This window comes from Sinocyclocheilus grahami, unplaced genomic scaffold, assembly GCF_001515645.1.
Source record: "Sinocyclocheilus grahami isolate Dianchi unplaced genomic scaffold, SAMN03320097.WGS_v1.1 scaffold689.1, whole genome shotgun sequence".
NCBI lineage: Eukaryota > Metazoa > Chordata > Actinopteri > Cypriniformes > Cyprinidae > Sinocyclocheilus > Sinocyclocheilus grahami.
In genome coordinates, this window is record NW_015505868.1 from 230,753 (window position 1) to 240,839 (window position 10,087).

The following is a 10,087-nucleotide window of genomic DNA, read 5'->3' on the forward strand; positions in this document are numbered from 1 at the left end:
CTTATTACTTAATAACACAAAAATGTCCTGCTCGCACTTGCCAATTTAATGGCAGAGAATGGTGACTTTAGTTTGTTTTGTTGTTGTTTTTAAGCGGATGCATATCTGTCGTAAAATAATCCTATGCATCTCGTGGCGTGATGCAGCTCACGCCGCGCACAAGTGCATATCCTTTTGAGATATCAATTATAATCAATTTTAATAAAACACAAGACTACCTTATATTAACAGTAGGCTATATGTTGTTCTCCGGTTGTCAGTCAGAATGACAGTTCTTGCGTGAACATAGGCCAACCCAAGCCAATTTATTATTCTTTCCTTTTTGTCTTAATTCGTTTCAAAATAAATATTTTAAACACTAATTCATTTCTTAATTAAACAAACAAACAGACTTACTGGGTGAGCAGGGTAGGCTAAGACAGCTGTCATATCATACCCTGCCATGCCCAGCTGATGCAAAGAATATAATTTATATCTACACAGAAGAAAGCCCTGTCTAGACTCTGCTCCGCTATGAGTTGTGTCGAGCTATTCATTAGCCTGTTTATATGATGAAAAAAGATTAAATGTAGTTGCAATAAAATGGGTTATTAATCTGTACAACTGCAGCAGTGGAGGACTATTATTCTGCTGCGTGATACTGCAGAAGAACTGATGATGGCACGGTTTGATCTTCGGCTGACCAATCAGCAGAAAGGGGCGTTTAATTCCCGCCCACATGTAGAAATCGAGTATTCAAGCTGTTTATTCATTTTTCCACCCATAAACGAAAATTTAAGCTGAATTCTCGTTTTTTGGAAAAAAACGAAAAAAAACGAAAAAGGAGCTGTTTTCTCATTTTTATACTCGAAAAATGAAAATTTAAGCTGAATTCTTGTTTTTCGTTTTTTGGATAAAACGAAAAAGGAGCCATTTTCTCATTTTTCTACTTTCAGTATGAAATCAAAAAACAAATGATCGAATGATACACGGATTTAATTACCTCCCACCATATCGGTCCGTGTACCTTCAGCTCATTTGATTTTCTACTTCAAAAGAAATAAAGAGAAATGGTTTGATTTTCGTTTTATCGGTTTGTTTAAGAAACGGAAAAAACAGAAAAACAAAAATTTAGCTGGATTTTTCGTATTTTTGTTCATGGGTAAAAACTTTAAGAAAGTTGGGTAAAAAAATGGATAATAAAATATTATTTTTTAATAATAAACTCATTAATGAACTCAAAAAGACTGTGAGTTCATTTTCAACAGGAGAGAAGCGGCAGGCGAATTCTTTGTCGCTAGCGGTGCTTACAAGATTAAAAAAATCTATATTTTCACGGCTGCTGCATGTTATTGACAAAACAGAAATCACTTTAATCATAACCAGTAAAACGGCATTTGAATTTTACTGTATATGATCTACAACGACATGGAATAAAATATGATAGCCTACTGATTTTTAGCCTACTCATTTTATTCTATACCTATTTAAGAAAAACTTCACAGGTAACATGTTTTCATTTGCTATTGCAAACAACAGAAATTGAAGCTATATCTCGTAGAGCGCAACAAGTGGGCTACTGCACTTCTCCGGTCGGCGGAGGTGTGGCACGCTCCCGATAACAGCGGAAAGAGCTTCAACTCCGTCAGTTTTGGTCATACGAGTAAGACACCCTCAATAACAACAAAGCGTTACAAAACGCTGTTGTAAAATAACGAAAACAAACAGGGTGTGTGTTCTGCCATCTCCGTCTCACTGAACTTCTTTCTGAAATGCGTCAGAAATTAACCGAAACTCTTGCATCGCAGACATATGAAACATGTCTATAGAAAGCCTGACATGAAACAATTTAAAAAGAAAACAATATTTTCTGTTTATGTAATTTCACACTCTATTCATACGGTAATCATCCACGGAATAAGGCTGAGGAATAAACCTGGAATTTACCTCCGAAGAAGACTGTTTGATGAAGAGAAAGAGATCAAATGTAGTAGAAATAAACACGTTAAGAATCCATAGAAGCGGATGACACTTATTATGTTTTTTAAGGACTATTATTATGTTGTAATGATTGGTTGACCAATCAGCGGAGAGAGGTGTTTCATTCCCGCCCACATGTAGAGATCGAAAATTCAAGTTGCTTATTCGTTTTCTATCCCTGAACCTAAAAATGAAAAATTAAGCCTGATTCTTGATTTTTCGTTTTGTTTGAACATTTTTCAGATTTCAATATTACATTAAAAAACGATTGGACGGAAGATACCCTGATTCCTTGTGACCACACTATTATTAGTTTTGCGTGGTACCTGCCGTTGACGTTTGACTTCTGGTGCACAGTTCACTTTTGTGCCTGCAGTGAAGATGTCTGACGTTTAATACATTCATGCATTGATTACCTGAAAATCTTATCTTTCATATATTGTATTTTCCAGTGTTTGTCATTTGCATCTTTGTAGCATCAGTATTTGCTTGCATCAGAATTTTTATTTCCTATGAATCCTTGCAACTACAAAATGTATATCGTTTTTGCATTAAAAAATTTTTTCAGCCTCAATGTGAAATGTGAATGACAGAGGGGCCATAATACCAACATTGATTACACAATATATAAAGTTGTCCATATTATAATAAATCCTTTTTCTAATCTTTTTTCCATTACTGTTCTGATTCAAATGCATATAATATTTGGAAAGAAGCATGAGCCACTAGTGTCCATATTGTCCATCTGAACCACTGGTACGTTGACCGTGATGATTGCCATTCGTTTATATTTTAAATACTTCAAACTGTAATGTGCATGTCATGCCACTTCACTGACTCTCTGACTTTTTTGAATGCTAATTACTCATAAAGATGATTTATATAGTAATTCCCTCCTTTAAATGTGTGTTGTCTAATATTTGTTTTTGTTGGCTCCCAGCAATTTAAAATCATTCAGAAGAGTGCTTTTCTGTTCTACTGCAAAAACATACAAAATACAGCCTACACTAAGCCTTGTTTGAGCTTGGATGTACTCTGTTTACTAGCGGTATAACGATTCACTCGTTTTCTCGATGCGTCGATTACAAACCCTGACGATGCAATGCATCGATCTTGAAACATCGTGAATCGTCGTTTTCGGACAGTAATCAATTTAAAACGCTAAGAATCGAATGAATCGCGATTTCTAAAGCGATTCAATGCTTTCAAAATATATACACATTAAAGTACTACAAGCAGGAATGAATGGAGACCTTGAACAGTGCTCCACTATTTACCGCCAGTGACTGTCACAGGATTGCGCTCGCGCTCAGTGACGCAGCTGATGTGTGATCTCTCCTTCTTAGTACTCGTGGCCAGTAATGCTAAAGTGAAGTAGCCTAGTTTTACTTTTCTGTAGTTTGTCAATGGCTCTGACGACAAACCGACGACATTTACGGAGCAAAAATGTAATTGTGTAAAGCATACGCACAGTTCCACTGAATGATAAATGTGTTTTAACAATGTCATTGAACCGAATGTACGAAGGAAACTGTTAAAATAACCACAGCATTAACAACAACCTTGAAATAAGAGCGCGGGGTTTATCTGATAATCAGACGCATGAAAGTAGCGTTCGTTGCTAGACATCAGGCGCGTTTTCTTTCAGGATCATCATTCGCCGATGGAGAGAGGAAAAGTTCAATACTATAGCATTTTATTTTATTTGATGAAAATGAGATAAAGAAGTTTTCGCACTGAAAGAGAAGTGATCTCGCGCTCATAGACGTGCCAGGCTATACCTGCAGCTAAACTGTATAAAAAGCAGAATGAACTGATGAAACGTTAAGACAATAAACACAGTAAATAAATAAAATGTATGAATGATGCAGTGCTAATTGACATATAATTATTACAGTACAGAAACTATAAAGTATATATATATATATGTGTGTGTGGCAAAATGTTAGCCTATACATAATACTTTTAAAGCTCTTTTTTAAAATCTTGGCTTACATAAATTTCTACATATGCCATGTCATGCCATAGCATCATTAAACTAGCATCTAACAATGCACAAAAGTGGGTTTTTTCTCTCTAACCTATGGTTCTCTAACTATAAATGCTGGAGTGTAATTTGCCCCCTGACTAAGCATTTAAATAATCCTGTGAATGCACTTCAGGAATGCAGAATCGAATCGTTAATCGGATCAAATTTAACTGTGAATCGAATAGAATCATTCTGAATTTTGCATAAATCGTTCATAAATCGAAAACCTATGAATCATGAATCGAATCGATTCGCTGTCTACCCAAAGATTCACAGCCCCACTGTTTACTCCCCTCTTTCCTTCTGCAAATACTAGAAACTTTATTAGAAAAATTAAATAATCCATTGGACTTCCATGGACTTAAAGTGTAAAGAAAAGCGCATACACACGCACACACACAGAGACAAAATAATCTTTACAAAATATACCGCATTAATAATTGATAATACATTTCGCACAAAAGTGGGTTTTTTCTCTCTAACCTATGGTTCTCTAACTATAAATGCTGGAGTGTAATTTGCCCCCTGACTAAGCATTTAAATAATCCTGTGAATGCACTTCAGGAATGCAGAATCGAATCGTTAATCGGATCAAATTTAACTGTGAATCGAATAGAATCATTCTGAATTTTGCATAAATCGTTCATAAATCGAAAACCTATGAATCATGAATCGAATCGATTCGCTGTCTACCCAAAGATTCACAGCCCCACTGTTTACTCCCCTCTTTCCTTCTGCAAATACTAGAAACTTTATTAGAAAAATTAAATAATCCATTGGACTTCCATGGACTTAAAGTGTAAAGAAAAGCGCATACACACGCACACACACAGAGACAAAATAATCTTTACAAAATATACCGCATTAATAATTGATAATACATTTCAACATGATACATATGATGCATTAGTAGTGTGTTTTTTTTTATGTACATTTCTATGCACCTTCGTGCTTTTATGGTGTGAGAAGGTCTGAGTTTTTAAGCATTTACAGTGTTTAAATCGATACAAACCGTTCAACGCACTGCATCGTTTTTACAAGCGATCTAAATGAAGTCAAAGTTTTTCAATGGAACATCTTAATGTTATTTTGTGTGAGAAAAGCGCATCCACACGTGAATAGCAGAACACGTGAGTCTCATTTCGCTCCCTGTATCGTGAATCAGTTTATAGCAACGGAAAATAAAACGAGTATCAAAAACAATTACAATGAAAATTCATAAAACACCAATTCAACTATTCAAAGTATCACTCAAATGCTAAAGAGTAAAAATAAGTCTTTAAGCTAGATTTAAAAGTGTCTGATGTTCTCTTTGGGGCAACTACTGAGAAAGCTCGACCAACTTTTATTTTACAACGTGTAGTGAATAAAAAGAAAAACAAACGGAGCTTTTTGAAACTCCGAGTCAATTGAATTAAAGTCCACATGAGAGTTCACACTGGAGAGAAGCCCTACACCTGCCAACAGTGTGGAAGGAGATTTACACATAAACCAACCCTTAATGCCCACATGAGAACTCGCACCGGAGAGAAGCCGCTTGTGTGTTTTCAGTGCGGAAAGAGTTTCCAATACCATTTAACCTTTAATAGCCATATGAGGACTCACTCCAGAGAGAACTGCTTTAGATGTCAGCAGTGTGGAGAGAGTTTCACAGACAAGAATCACCTCAAGAATCATGTATTGACTCACATCGGAGAGAAAAACTTGCAAAAACAAAGCATCTCTCGAGGTTCACTCACGAGTTCACACTGGAGAGAAACCGTTCGCCTGCACTCGGTGTGGAACGAGTTTCAGATTTAAAGGAAACCTTAACATTCACATGAGTCTTCACATTGGAGAGAAAGAAGCCATACACATCTTCAGTGTGAGACGAGTTTCACATATCACAGAGACCTGAAGCGTCATTTGCAAACCCATTCTGCAAAGAAATGATAGTGTTCTCTAGTGTGGTAAAATTTCAAAATCATCTATGCATTCACTTGGGAGGAAATGTTCAAAACCATTTACTTCTGATCAGTGCAATAAAAAAAATATATATTTTGCCATCACACCTGAAAAGTCCTGCATATGAGACCTTTTTGTGTTCTTGTTTTTTTTTTTTTACCTCGATGTTGCATACAGTACAATTATACAGTACATTGTTAAAATGTAACATGTTAGTCCTTCAAATTCCAGTTATATTGACAGTTGTTCAGTCTTAATTATATCAAACGTTATACAGAGAATGAAAACATCCAAGTACACTTAATAAGAGAGAAGAGAAACAGAAAAAACAAAAGATGGAAGGAGAAGGGGAATTACTGTGCTTGTTACAGTATAGCTCATTATTGAAATATTAAAGGCATAACAGGGGCCCACTTCTTTAGAAAAGTTGTTTTTTGAAGTCGCAAAAAAAAACTAAAATCTGACCTTGGGAGCATAAATTAATTTCTTATTAGCCTTAAAGTTCTGCATAATTAAGGGCGTGGCCACTTGAGTGACAGGTGGATTGCCGCTGCTGACACGGCCGTCGAGCTAGGTGGGCCTGGCTTCAGCAACCTGCTCCCACCTCTTTGCCCATTTTCGATTATGAGAGTGAGGGAGTGGGAGAGAGAGGGAGTGATGCGCGGTGACGCGATTATCGCAAATTAATTCTCTGCCACGAGGTGGCGCTTTAGGAGTGCTGAAATATTGCAGTTTCCCCGGTAATGGCTGCACATAAAGCAGCTCCGCGCTCATAAACCACTGCTTTATCAGGAACTATAGGTAAAATGAAATTAAAATGCCAACGGCATGTTTCTGAGGACAGTCGGTTCCTTTCAGATACATTCAAATAAAGACATCCGCGACCACGTTTTGATGCGAAACATGCAGCGCTCATATTTATTCAATGATATCATTGCCTTTTGAAGTTTAATCCAGCCGTATCGCGACTCTCGTCTAAACGTCCCCAACTGTAAGACCTCTTGAAATTATAATTAAGACATTTCTTATACCATTTAACATATTTAAAACTTTTTATGGCTTTAAGTTTGATACAACTCACTTGTTTTAAAGGACCCGCGGGAGAATTTGGGAGCCAAATTTAAACCGTTAAAGAGTTTGAATCGGACACAACCAAGATACCTGATCAAATGCCTTCTGTGCCTCAAATGATAAAAACAATGCCTTTGCCATGGTAAATTTTGTATAGCTTATAATGTTTAACGCCCTACAAAGGATATCCCCAAAATGTCTCTCCCGAATAAATCCGGTTTGGTCCGGATTTATGATCTGACTAATAATTTTATGAACTCTTTTTGCAAGAATGGTAGGTGATATACATAAATCGCTGTTTAACAATGAAATAGGCTGGTATGATTGGCATTCAGCAGGATCTTTGCCATCTTAGTGAATTACGACAATGGTTGCATCCCTCCACCGTACCAGACTGCAGTGCATAATGATATGCTCTTACTGGGGATGTAACGATTCACTCAACTCACGATACGACTCGATTCACGTTTTATTTTTACAAAATGACATTTGAGACAAATTATAAATTAAATGTGTCCTTTTATTATTGCTTGGACAAAATGCTGCACGTTTCTTTGTGAAATTGAAATATAATAATATACTAATATAGCACTTGCATATTATTGCTCTTTTGTTGGTTTTGATTGCTTCTATTGTCCTCGTTTGTTAGTCGCTTTGGATAAAAGCATCTGCTAAATGACAAAATGTAAATATAATGTAAATATAAAAAACAAAACTAAATTGAAATTTTAAAACTAGCCCAAAATCAAATAAATAAGTAACACAAATCAAATAAATCTCTTCATATAAACAAACTAAGGCTTTGTCTGTGCTCTTAACATTTAAAATTAGAGGCAACCACTGCATTTTAATCATGATCCAAACACAGATGCTGCATACATGCAACACGAGCAGTTTTTAATCTAAATTGGATCGTATCATTTCGAAATTAGAAGCAAAAACAGAATGGTTTGAATTCAGTTTTGTGTAACTATACATAAAAAAGATCTGCATGAAACCGAAACAGCAGACGAGCTGAACGAGACGCAGATGCACTCTCTGCCAGCAGGTGGCGCTTAAAGCCTTTCCTTGGTTTCTGCTGTAAACAAAGCAGCGCTGCACTTATGAGCTTTAATATGCATTACACAGAGGCAAGAGGAAAAGAAAAAATACCATCGAAACTTTTCTAAAGACAGTAAGTTCCCCTCAGACATACATTCATATAAACTCCTACCCCTAAATGAATCGCGGTTTGATTAGCATCTCAACCGATTTGAATCGTCACAGATTTGAATCGATTTTCAACCGGCTCGCGGTTAATGATTACATCCCCTAGCTCTTACCAAGAGCGGAGACACTAGTTTTTTAAACATTTATAAAATTAATTTATTTATCCGTTGGGTCCTGGGCTTTTGTTATTCTTAAACTCTCACTTTCCTCAATAGGTTTATCCAGGTCCTTTGCCATCGACTCGGTTAACTCAGTCAGTTTTACATTCTTTAGGAATGATGCCAGGATATTATCATCAGAGCAGGTATCTAAGTTTCTGTCGAGGGATTTAATAGAGATCTGCAAAGGATTCTGGGGATTGAAAGAGTTAGTAGGTTTTATTTTTTGTACAATATTTGAAGATCTTTGCTCTCTTAATCTAATTTCTAACATTCTACCATGTTCATGATATCTTTGGTTAATAAACCTTAAGATTGCCTTCGATCTTATTAGCACTTAATCTATTATATTCTCTTCAAACATCTTTTTTATTTTATTTAGTAGCTGTGAGATTGGTGTTTGCTTATGCAGTTTTTCTAGATTTGTATTTGTGTGTTCTAATTGTTGTTGTTTAGCTATCCTCTCTCTCTTCTTGGCACTTGCGAATGAAATAATCAGACCTCTAAGATATGCTTTTAATAATAATAATAAGATAATCTATCCTAGAACAAGACGTATGTCTATGGGAGTAGAACGTGAAATCTCTACAATTTGGAAATTTGCTTCTCCATACATCTAAAAGTCCAAATTCAGAAGGCCAAGAACAGGGCAAAAGGGACTGCTATGATATTAATAATAATAATAAATATATTATAAATACAATTATTAGATAATAAACTAATAATATATATATATAGTACGCTATGGAGTTACGTTTTTGAAAAAGAAAAAAGTTTTACAAATAAAGTACTTAAAAAGATAATAAATGTATAAATACAAATATTACAATGAAAACACTTCCACAAATAGTTTTTTCCATATATATATATATGTTTTTTTTAAAGAGCTTTCCTTCAAATTCCAATTTACCTAGTTCACCTAAAACTATAGTGTTTTTTGGCAGTCATTTCTCAGCAAAATTTGATGTGTGATAAATATGCAATTAATTAGATTAACACATTAATTAGATTAAAAATTACAATTGCTTGACAGAAAAACTGCACGTTTTTGAGAATAAAAAGCATTTCAAGAAACACAAAATTAATGGCTGTGGCTCCTGGTGACATATTGAGGTCTTATGAAGAGAAACATTCGGTCTGTGCAAGAAACTGAACATTATTTACAACATTATTACCTGTAATCCAGAGCAATCTGATTCTTTCCTGCAAACTAGGGATGCATCGATCTGATACTCGGTATTGGTATCGTTCCGATACAGGCATTTTCTGTCGGATCGGTCACTTGGGTAAAGTTGGTTTTATAGTCGCACATTCACAACATTCACACATTTCCGTGTTCAATAACTTTCTAATTATATGTGCAATAACGTTTTTTTTTGCAAATTCTAATCAGCGACATGATTGTCAACCTACTAAATTTTTCCCACAATCGATCAAATTGGCCAAGTATAGTTTTAATGGCATACTTACTTGCGAATGTCCACCGAATGTCCAATGTAGAGCGGTAAACAAGATAGGGACCATCTAAAAAGTTGTACTTTTTTCATTGTGTGCAAACAGACAACTTTGTAGCCAACTACAGATGTCCCAGCAACTATCACTCACATTATGCCTTCTAATGCTATAGATTTTCCTTTAGCAACAATAAAAATGGCATTATAATGAGGTTTTTTGAAAAGATGTTTCGGAAATGAAAAATAATGTACATGAACTGTAA

The 10,087-nt window shown here is 35.5% G+C and overlaps 1 long non-coding RNA gene across 1 annotated transcript in view; it reads right to left on the minus strand.

The window, feature by feature from the left end:
• The window catches only part of LOC107559520 (uncharacterized), a 16,021-nt gene extending 8,094 nt beyond the window's left edge, over positions 1-7,927 (minus strand). The window contains exon 1 of the long non-coding RNA XR_001605632.1: positions 7,823-7,927. This is a non-coding gene — a long non-coding RNA (uncharacterized lncRNA). The remainder of the gene's footprint in view (positions 1-7,822) is intronic.
• Between the last annotated feature and the right edge of the window lie 2,160 nt (positions 7,928-10,087).